Here is an 11,323-nt window from a genome sequence, read left to right as displayed (position 1 = left end):
GAGGGAAAAGAATCTCTCTCTCTCCACTTTCTCCACACCATGCATGATTTTATAGACCTCTATCGTGTCTCCCCGCAGTCGTCTTTTTTCTAAACTAAAAAGCCCCAGGTGTTGTAGTCTTGCCTCGTAAGAAAGGTGCTCTAGGCCCCTGATCATCTTGGTTGCCCTCTTCTGTACCTTCTCCAGTTCAACAATGTCCTTTTTAAGATGTGGTGACCAGAATTGTACGCAGTACTCCAAGTGTGGTCGCACCATAGTTTTGTATAAGGGCATTATAATGTTAGCCGTTTCATTTTCAATCCCCTTCCTAATGATCCCTAGCATGGAATTGGCCTTTTTCACAGCTGCCGCACATTGAATAGACACTTTCAACGAGCTGTCAACCACAACCCCAAGATCCCTTTCCTGGTCCGTCACCGACAGCTCAGATCCCATCAGCATATACTTGAAGTTGGGGTTTTTCGTTCCAATGTGCATCACTTTACACTTGCTAACATTGAACCGCATTTGCCATTTTGTCGTCCACTCACCCAGTTTGGAGATATTCTTTGGGAGCTGCTCACAATCCATTTGGGATTCTACTACCCGGAAGAGTTTGGTATCATCTGCAAATTTGGCGTGATCGCTGCTTACCCCTGCTTCTAGATCATTTATGAATAAATTAAAAAGCACCGGTCCCAGTACAGATCCCTGGGGGACCCCACTTCTTACTTCCCTCCATTGTGAAAACTCTCCATTTATACCTACCCTCTGTTTCCTGTCTTTTAACCAGTTAGCAATCCACACATGTACTTGTCCCCTTATCCCATGACCGCTAAGTTTCCTCAGGAGTCTTTGATGAGGAACTTTGTCAAAAGCTTTTTGGAAGTCCAGGTAGACTATGTCAACTGGATCACCTTTATCCACATACTTGTTGACACTCTCAAAGAATGCCAAAAGGTTGGTGAGGCAAGATTTACCTTTGCGGAAGCCATGCTGGCTCACTCCCAGCAGGGCCTGTTCTTCTAGGTGCTTTACAATTTTATCCTTGAGGATGCTTTCCATCAATTTGCCTGGAATGGACGTTAGGCTAACCAGCCTGTAATTTCCCGGATCTCACTTGGATCCCTTTTTGAAAATCGGTGTTACATTTGCTACTCTCCAGTCCTCTGGTACAGAGCCCGATTTCAGGGATAAGTTAAATATTTTAGCAAGGAGGTCGGCAATTTCACATTTGAGATCCCATCATGCCATCCGGCCCTGGTGATTTGTTAGCTTTCAGTTTTTCCAGACAGTTTAGAACATCATCCCTTGTCACTTCTATCAGACTCAGCTCTCTAGCCTCCATCCCTAAAAAGCCTGGTTCAGGAACAGGTATATGCTCAGTATCCTCTGCCGTGAAGACAGACGCAAAGAACTCATTCAGTTTCTCTGCAACCTCCATATCCTCCTTAATAATCCCTTTCACTCCCTCATTGTCTAATGGCCCAACCACCTCCCTGGCAGGTTTCCTGCTTCTGATGTACTTAAAGAAGTTTTTGTTATTCCCCTTGATACTTTTGGCTAAATGTTCCTCAAACTCTCTTTTTGCTTCCCTTATTGTCACCTTTCATTTCTTTTGCCAGAGTTTGTGTTCCTTTCTGTTCTTTTCGTTTGGACAGGCCTTCCAATTTCAGAAGGAAGTCTTCTTCCCTTTTATGGCTTCCTTGACGGTACCCGTGAGCCATGCTGGCATCCTCCTGGACTTAGTGGTACCTTTCCTCCTTTTGGGTATACAATCCAACTGGGCTTCTAGTATTGTGGTTTTGAGTAAACGCCATGCACTCTGGAGTGAAGTGACTCTCCTGATTTCCCCCCTCAGCTTTCTTTTTACCATACTCCTCATTTGGGAGAAGTTTCCTCTTTTGAAATTTAAAATGTCTGTGTTTGACATCCTTGGTGATTCTCTCCCTGCATGTATGCTGAATTTGATGGCACTGTGGTCACTGTTCCCTAAAGGGTCGATGACACTGACATCACGCACCAGGTCCTGGGTATCACTCAGAATTAGTTCCCAGGTCGCCTTCTCTCTGGTCGGTTCCATGACCAACTGTTCTAAGGCACAGTCATTTAGCGTATCTAGAAATTTGACCTCTGCAAGTTTGGGGCGGCATAGCAATATTTTAAATAGATAGATAGATAGATAGATAGATAGATAGATAGATAGATAGATAGAAATATGTACCACTGTTTTGTGGTTGGTTAGCTCTAGAAATGGGCATAATTGATGTATCACAGATAAAAACAGACAAAAAGGACTCCTGACCACTACCTCAGTCTGAGAAACCAGAGAGAGCTTTTGGTCCTATGTCTGGATATGGAGCACTCCCAAACTACATACTTGTTCTTCCTGGGACAGTGCAACCCCATCCAGAACATGCAGATTGTTAGTGGCTGACATCCTAAGGACGCTGTATGGGAACGCTCTTGGAGCTCTCATGCAACATCCCCTGTCCTCTTGTGCAAAGGTGTGGCTGAGCCAGTGGCATATCGGGGGGAAATGGCACCCAGGGCAAGCTCTGGCTCTGAAATGATGCCCCCCGCCCTCCCCACCCCGCCCCCCACATACCTGTGCCGGCGGCGCCCCAGGTGGCAGATCGCCAGCGGCGATTTGGCAGTGGCAGGCGGCGGCGGGTCGCCCACCGAGTGTGTCAGCGGTGGCAGTGATTTGGTGGCGGCTGGCGGCGGCGGCGGGTCGCCCGCCGAGTGCGCTGGTGGCTGGTGGCGATGTAGCGGCCCGAGTGGCGGTGGATAGCACGCCGAGGAGTGCATGCAGAGCACAGGCACCTGCGCAGTTGGGAAGCGATGCCGGGCCAGACTGCAGGCCTCGGCGTCGCTCTGCCTGCACTCCTCGGCGGGCGATCCGCCGCTGCTCAGGCCGCTACATCGCCGCCAGCCACCAGCCACCACCGCACTCGGCGGGTGACCTGCCGCCGCACGCCACCGCCAAATCGCCGCCGCACGCCCACCGCCACACTTGGCGGGCGATCCAGGGGGGCGGGGGGATGCCAATTATTGGCACCCCCCCACATGACCCGCCGGGGTGGCACCCAGGGCACGTGCCCTGCCTGCTCCCCCATCGTTACGCCCCTGGGCTGAGCTACCAGCTAAGCCACACTTCCAAGTGCTGCTTGCAGTCCAGAAGCGCTCTGCAAGACTGGAAACATGTCTCTGAGGGTCAGCAACATGTTTCTGATTCTGCAGAGCACTTCCCATGTGTGAGGTCAGCGATGTGTTCCAATTCTGCGCGGTGCTTCTGGAACATGAGTTGCCCTCAAAAGTGTTAGCCCTGTGTAACAACCAGGAGAGCTGCACGAGAAATCCTGATGCATTCCCTCAGAGTCTCCTTACATGTGTGCTTCATTAGTCAGGATGTCAACCACGGGATATGAACTGGAGCACAACACAGAAGTCCAATGCAGATATTCAATTGTGCACAGCATATCCAGGCACAGGCAATCAGAAGACACCAGCTAGCCATGCCCTCTGAGGCATTCCATAGTCTTGGCCCTATGCCTCAATGCTTGTCTACAGGGGCGCCTTTTCTCCCCATCATTTGTCTGCAGAACATCAGTGCTAGCAGTGTGGCCAGCTGCCAGGCTCCTGTTCCCCCTCAGACTGGGTACAGTGTATCCAGGTTCAGAATGTCTAAATATGATGAACAAAGCATTGTATTGTTAATCTAGCAGACTGGTATCATTTCCATTACGCTGAAAACACTTCTGGGTTTGGGAAGTTTACTTTCCAAATACACACATACACACACACACACACACCCCTAACACAATAAGAACTGCTACTTCAAGTTATCACTTTAGTCTCAATTTCTGACGTCTTGAATACCTAGTTGCACAGTCAAGTGAAGCAAAGTGGTCTGACCTGAATTCTACCTTAGGGGGGCACAACTTTCAACTAGTATCAAAGACAATAGGGGCGTGCACACAGCAATATGGGGAAGGCAGGCTCCTGCCTGTCTTCCCATGCACAATCTCCCTCCCAGTTCACTTGATGGCTCACCATGGCACATGAGCGGTGCCACAGCAAGAAGCAGAGCAAGGAGCCGGAGAAGCAGGTCCTCTGGCATCCCTTCATACATTGTGCCAGGAGCGTGGTGAACTGAAGGATCCCCTCAGCCAGGCACTCTTGTCACCTGGCATGGGCTGCCTGTGTGAAGTCCAAGCATACACTGAGCCAGGTGGCAAAGCTAAAGGCCCGGGTAAAAAGTAGGGTTCGGCATGGTGGGAGTGCTAGGATCAGGAGTGATCCCAGCATACTGCACAAGTAGCCAAATCCAGGCTGAGCTACATATATTAATATGCATCTCATACTCAATATATGAGTGCATCTCATACTCTCAAGTACTGGCAGGGGGATTTCAGAAGTGAGGTTTAATTTTCCTTATGTCTGTTTCAGATTTGAAGGCTTTGCAATCTGTGGGTGCTGTCACATATTTCTTAATGTTGAACTCCAGTTAAGGTTCCTGCTTTTTACAGTTGGCTTCAGAAAGCTTCCCACATACACTGACACTCAATTTCTTGCCAAGTTGCATATTCCACAAAACTTTCTGTCAGTTTTGAGAATCCCCTCAGACCTATGCTACTCCACATTACCAAGGCATAAGGCAGGAATAGCCTTCAGTACAATAAAATAAAATTTATGACTTCAATTTCATACTGCTAACTTAAGGGGCTAAAGGCATTAGCCCTTTAAATACCTGCCTAAAATCAGTAGTGGGTTGGATGAGGAATAATAAACTGAACTGGAATCCAAGCAAGATGGAGGTGCTCATTGTTGGGAGTTGTAATCTGCAAGACGAGATAGAACTTCATGTTCTGGACAAGGTTACACTCCCCCAGAAAGAACAGGTTCATAGCTTGGGGGTGCTCTTGGACCCAGATCTCACCCTGGTGCCTCAGGTTGAGGCTGTGATCAAGAGTGCTTTTTACCAGATGTGACTGATTCAAAAACTCTACCTGTTCCTTGAGGAGAATGACCTGAAAACAGTGGTAAACCAACTGGTAACCTCCAGGCTGGACTACTGCAATGCACTCTATGCAAGTCTGCCTTTATACGTAGTTCAGAAAGTTTAGTTGTTTCAAAATACGGCAGCCAGATTGATCTCTTGGGTATCATGGAGAAATCACATTATGCCTGTTCTTAAACAGTTGCATGGGCTGCTGATATGTTTCTGGGCAAAATACAAATTGCTGTTTATTACTTTTAAAGCCCTAAATGGCTTGGGTCTGAGGTACCTGAGAGAGTGCCATTCTCAATAAGATCCTCACCACTTATTAAGATCATTAAGAAGGGTCCATCTTCGGGTGCCACCAGTTCATCTGGTGGTGACCTTAGATTGGGCCTTCTCAGTTGTCATTCCCCTTGCGGGATGTACTCCCCATGGATATGAGAGGATTGTCTTTCTTTCTTGAAGGCCTTCAGGAGAGCCTTAAAGACCCATCTTTTTAGCCTGGCTTTTAATGATACTTAGTTTTAATTTTAATTTGAATCTGGTTTAAATGATTTTTAAAAAATTGTTTTATTATGTGTTTTTGATTGTAATGTAAACTGCCCTGAGCCACATTAGGAAGGGCAGTATATAAATTGAATGAATGAATAACCGTCTGTCATGCCACTGGTCTCTCCACGACTCTTTCCCCTCTCCACCTCACTCATTCCCCCACTAATTGGACCTCCACCCTGCCATATCAGGCAGCTCTCACCCGTATCCCCCTGAGCTGTGCCTCTGTCTGTTGCAGCCTCCTCCCTCACTCACCCCAGCCCTTCCTTCTGCCCCTTCTGCCCCCCTTTGCTCCTTGATCTTGCAGTGTCTCAACTGGATGCTTGTCGGGCTGCCCTGCCTGGCCACCTGCCCTGCCAGGGGCCTCTCTGGCCTTGGCTGCTGAATAAACATTGGAGCTGGTAAGGCTGGCAGGGGCTCCTGCTGGACACCATCATTACCACCAGAAACAACCACCAGAAACAACCAATCTGCATCTCTTTTATTTAGGCCCATTTCAGTGCATTTGACCAGATTTTGGGGGAGGGCCTTAGTTGCTCTAGAGAATGACTTATGTCAGGAGCTGGATGGAGGGGTGCATACTTGTTGGTTCTGCCAGACATCTCAGAGGCTTTAAACACAATTGAACATGGTATTATTCTGGACCACCCTGCTGAGACAGGGTTTTCTGTGGCTCCATTCATTCCTACAGGATAAGTTCTAAAAAGTGGAAGGACTCCTGCTTGGTACCTTGGTTCTTGGCATATGGGAGCAGGCAGAGGCCCATTCTATCCTTAAAAAAAAGTTACACTGCTGTACTCATGATCCACAGTCCCAATTTTGATCTCCTACCTGACAGTTGTTATTTTAAATGAAAAGAATAAGTAGTGTTGAGCTAAATTACATGTACAGATAAAAGCCATAGGCTGATGTGATCATGCAACTCAGCCCATTTTAGCTACTACCCTACAACTGTATATTCTCAATGTGCGGCAGCTGTGAAAAAGGCCAATTCCATGCTAGGGATCATTAGGAAGGGGATTGAAAATAAAACGGCTAACATTATAATGCCCTTATACAAAACTATGGTGCGACCACACTTGGAGTACTGTGTACAATTCTGGTCACCACATCTTAAAAAGGACATTGTTGAACTGGAGAAGGTACAGAAGAGGGCAACCAAGATGATCAGGGGCCTAGAGCACCTTTCTTATGAGGCAAGACTACAACACCTGGGACTTTTTAGTTTAGAAAAAAGACAACTGTGGGGAGACATGATAGAGGTCTATAAAATCATGCATGGTGTGGAGAAAGTGGAGAGAGAGAAATTCTTTTCCCTCTCACACAACGCTAGAACCAGGGGTCACTCCATGAAATTGATTGCCAGGAGGTCTAGGACCAACAAACGGAAGTACTTTTTCACACAACATGTGATCCACTTGTAGAACTCTCTGCCACAGGATGTGGTGACAGCCAACAACCTGGATGGCTTTAAGAGGGGTTTGGATGACTTCATGGAGAAGAGGTCTATCAATGGCTACTAGTTGGAGGGCTGTGGGCCACCTCCAGCCTCAAAGGCAAGATGCCTCTGAGTACCAGTTGCAGGGGAGTAATGGCAGGAGAGAGGGCATGCCTTCAACTCCTGTCTGTGGCTTCCAGTGGCATCTGGTGGGCCACTGTGCGAAACAGGATGCTGGACTAGATGGGCCTTGGGCCTGATCCAGCAGGGCTGTTCTTATGTTCTTATTCTTCTCCCAGAATCAAAGTGAACAGAAAGGACATAAAGTCTTTTTATTTGGGCTCAGCTATGGCAGTTTGTAATTAAGTGGGGCAAGATTGGTTTACCACTCATACTGTACATCTTAAATTCCAATTTTAATATATTACACAAACACACACATCACCACCATGGAATGGAATTCAAAAGAGAAGGGAAGTTGATGTTCAAAATGGAGATACTTATTAGAAAATGTGATATGCCCAATGTGCCTTGGCTTATTACCCTCACTGAGAATAAAGACATTTCTATTCTACTTATGTATATTAGGTGGTATTATACATGAACCAGTTATTTTAAGAGTCTGAGCAGAACAGAATGTTTTTGTTTCTAAAGAAGACCTTGGGGTGATTCTCACAATCAACAAAAATCGGGCTAGCAGAGCCACCAGCCGAGCCCGGTGGTTCTTGAGCGGGTAACCCGCTCGAGAACCCCTGGTAAAAAGCAGGTTTGCGGAGCGAGTGCTCCAGCAAACCTGCTTTTTAGGATCGTGAGTAGCCACGGTGTGCCTTTGCACCATGCCTACTCATGAGTAGACCCCCGGCCAGGAGGCGAAAAGCCGCCTCCCGGCTCTGGGGGTCTCCCCAGTATGCCCTGCGCGCTCGTGCAGGGCATACTGGGGCTTGTGGGGGCCATGCAGCCCCCGCTCCCCTCACCCCCACCAGCTCCATCGTGGAGCCCAGGGCTCCCTGCCCACTCATGACCTGCTCTTCCCACTCACTGCCCCAAACCGGGTCTCAGTGATCATGAGACCTGGTCCATTGTCTTCAGTTTTGGAATCAATCCATGGCTTTACCTCCCCCAATTTTGGGGTTTCTTGTCCTCTTGGTGCTGCTGCTTCATTTTCTGCAGGTAATAAAACAGTCCATATGTCTAAGTGTATTCCACAATATTATTGTAAAGGGAGAAAACTGTACAGATAGAACATAGACTGAGATGTAATAGCTGTATTTAAAAAGAGCTTGAAGATACTGAAAACTGTCCAAAAGATACATTTTCACTGTGATTTGTGAGTATTTTCCTAATGATTTCTTAATAACAGATCCTAAGAGGACGTTTTCCCTCTCTTGCCCTTTCTCTCCTTCTTCCCGTCCTCTGTCTTCACAAGAGAACATTAATACTGCATCTTCAGAGTCAAGCAGGATTTCACAGTCATTGGATACTGGATACTGAATACTATAATATACATATTATACATGTATATTTCCTGTAATTTTGGAGTTAATCCAACAAACTGCTGTTTGAATGAAAATACATTTATATACTCAGCCATAGCAGTCATTCAACCTTAGCTTTCTCTAGAAAGCTCCCACAGAGATTAAAAATGGTTCTACATGCAAAAAATGGTCATGGTTTCTTGTACTAAAAATGATATTACAAACTGTTTTCTCCCTAGTCTGTGGTCAGCCATTCATCCAGCAACATATTCACTAGTAAAATAATTCTCTCAGTCCCAAAAGGCATGGACAACCACTCAATACTGCTTTACAAAAAAACAAGGCTCACATGTTGAGTTGTATTATTTATTGAAAAGAGACCTTTGGCAATGAAAACAAAGGCTATAGTCTATAGGCTATAGTCTTCTGTTTCATGGCAACTTGCAGGGGCTGAATGGCCCAACAGAAGGCCATTGAAGGAATGATTGAATTAGGGATGTGTAAAACCAGTTCGACTGTGAACCAGTCAGCTGCGAACCGGGCTTGTTCAAGCAGTTCAGTCACAATCTGGGCTGGTTCAAGCTGGTCAATCGCAAACCTCTTCAAAGTTTGAGCTGGTTTGTCAACCCAACTGGCCCAGCTGGTGGGATCTACTGATCCAGCTTGGGAGCCTGCAGTTTAGTCTGACCTCAAACTGAATTCGGACCGAACCATAGCAAACGGTCTGTGCAAACCCCTAAATTGAATATGCTCTAGTGCTGACATGATCCAAAGAACTGCAAGAAGGAGCTAGGTATATATTTTAAAGCATTTGTGTGTTTGTATATAAGTAGGGGCATGCATGAACCAAGAATCATGGTTCGGTTCAAATTTGGATGGGGTGGGGGTCCTGGGAATCCTTTAAGGGGTGGCTAGGGGTAGTGAGAGAAGTAGTTTAAGGGTCTTACCTACCTGGTGCAGCTTCTGGCACCATCACTAACCACTCAATGCCTCTTTAGGAAGCTGTCCATGTGGTGGAAGTGCGGTTCTAGAGTATTAATATTAGAGTAGCAATTTTAAAGTAGTATAGTTTTATGGTTCCATAACTTGCTTTTATTATTATAAAACATGCCTTACTGTTCTGTCTTATGCTGGTCTTGGTCCATAATAAAGATGATTGATTAGTGAGGTTCTAGCCTCCACAGATGCACAAAGGCCATTTGCATCCACAGAGGCCAGAACTCTGCCCTTGCCTTACGGGCAGCTTGCTAAAGAAGCATTGTGCATGCTTTGGTTCCACTGGGGGGTGGGGATTGGTGGTGCTGGCAGCTGTGCCAGGTGGGTAAGACCCTTAAACTACTTCTATTACTGCCCCCCGCACTCGATGTCGAACAAGGCTTGCTTCGGCTTGATAGTGGACTCTTCCATCATGGTTCGGTTCACAATCAAACTGCCAAACTGGCCCACATCAGTGCGAACTGGTTCGGCATTGAATGGTTTGTGCACACCACTATATATATGTTTATTTGTTTGTGCGAAATAAAATCATACTTCACATACTTCCTAGCTGGATTCTCCTTTACAAGTATACACACCGAACTGGTGGGTTCTAAAAACTAGGGGTGTGCACGGAACCGGCTGGTCCAGTTTTGTTTGAGTCCAGACCAGACCCCAACCAGACCAGTTTGGTTCAGCACTCCCTCAAACCCCGCCCATTTGGTTCGGTCCCGGGGAGTTCGTAAACATTTTTTAAAAAAATGTAAAAGTTTGTTTTAACTTACCCCCTTCAGGGGAGTTGTGTGGGGGGGTGTCTGCATAGGTTCCCTACCCCACTGCCAGCCTTGCTTAATGCCGCCACCAGCTGTTTGGCTGGCTCTTTGGCCCATTCAGGGCTTCCGCCTCCGGCGTGGTGGCCATTTTGGAGGCTGCTATGCCTGCACAATTGGCCTCTGTGTGATGAACCTCTGCAGACCACCCGCCCATGCCTTCAACAACTCCCCCAAAGGGGGTAAGTTAAAAACAAATTATTATTTTTTAAAAAAAAAAATCTGTGAACAGTCGGATGGTGTTCGGTCCGGGGTTGGACCAAAAAGGGGATGTTTCGGTTCGACCCCAAACAGTTGAATTGGACAGGTTTGACATAGAAAACATTCAACTTTGAACCTGTTTGCACATCCCTACTGGAAACCGGTGTCTGTGGGGGTCCATTTTTAACTCAGACCAGCATCCCCCCTTTGAAGACCATTCCAGTTTGTCCTCAGACCACCCAAACTGGGCCAGCTCAATGTTGAACCTGACTCGATGTGAGCCAGCCCACCTCTCACATCCCCAAAATTGGCTTTGTGGGTGGAGTCTCCACATTAGTAGCTCTTCCTTTCTTGTGCTGCTACTTTCTGGGGCAGCGCCATACGAGAAGATGTGTTTTGGAAAGATTTAGACTGAACAGCCTGATTTCAGGAGATTGGTTTTACAGTACCAAAGAGAGCAATTTGGCACAATGAAGAGCATTTCCCACCCTCCTAGCCATCTCTCTAGCTTTATCCAAGGTAAGTTTCCACTCCAGTAGCAGTTTTTTATGCAGTTTGGAGCAGTTTGTTTTCATAACAAACTGATTCCTCATCATTTCATCTATAGGGGCCAGAAAACACACAGGTTACACACACTTAAGGCCTGCAATGCTGTGACATCTTAAGGCATGCCGTATTGTGACAATAGATTCCCCAGTCAGTTAAGATCTAGAATAGAACATGTAACATTCAGCAATTACATTCAAAGTAGTTTTGAAATTATCACCTTCCACTTGGAGAGCAGCTTCATATGAGTTGGCATCCCCATCTAAGTTGTTAGGAAAGGGCAAATAATTATATATTCTTGGCCTTCAGGGACCAGGCAATA

This window comes from Hemicordylus capensis, chromosome 1 (assembly GCF_027244095.1).
Source record: "Hemicordylus capensis ecotype Gifberg chromosome 1, rHemCap1.1.pri, whole genome shotgun sequence".
NCBI classification, from domain to species: Eukaryota; Metazoa; Chordata; class Lepidosauria; order Squamata; family Cordylidae; genus Hemicordylus; species Hemicordylus capensis.
Note: the sequence above shows the minus strand (reverse complement) of the source record.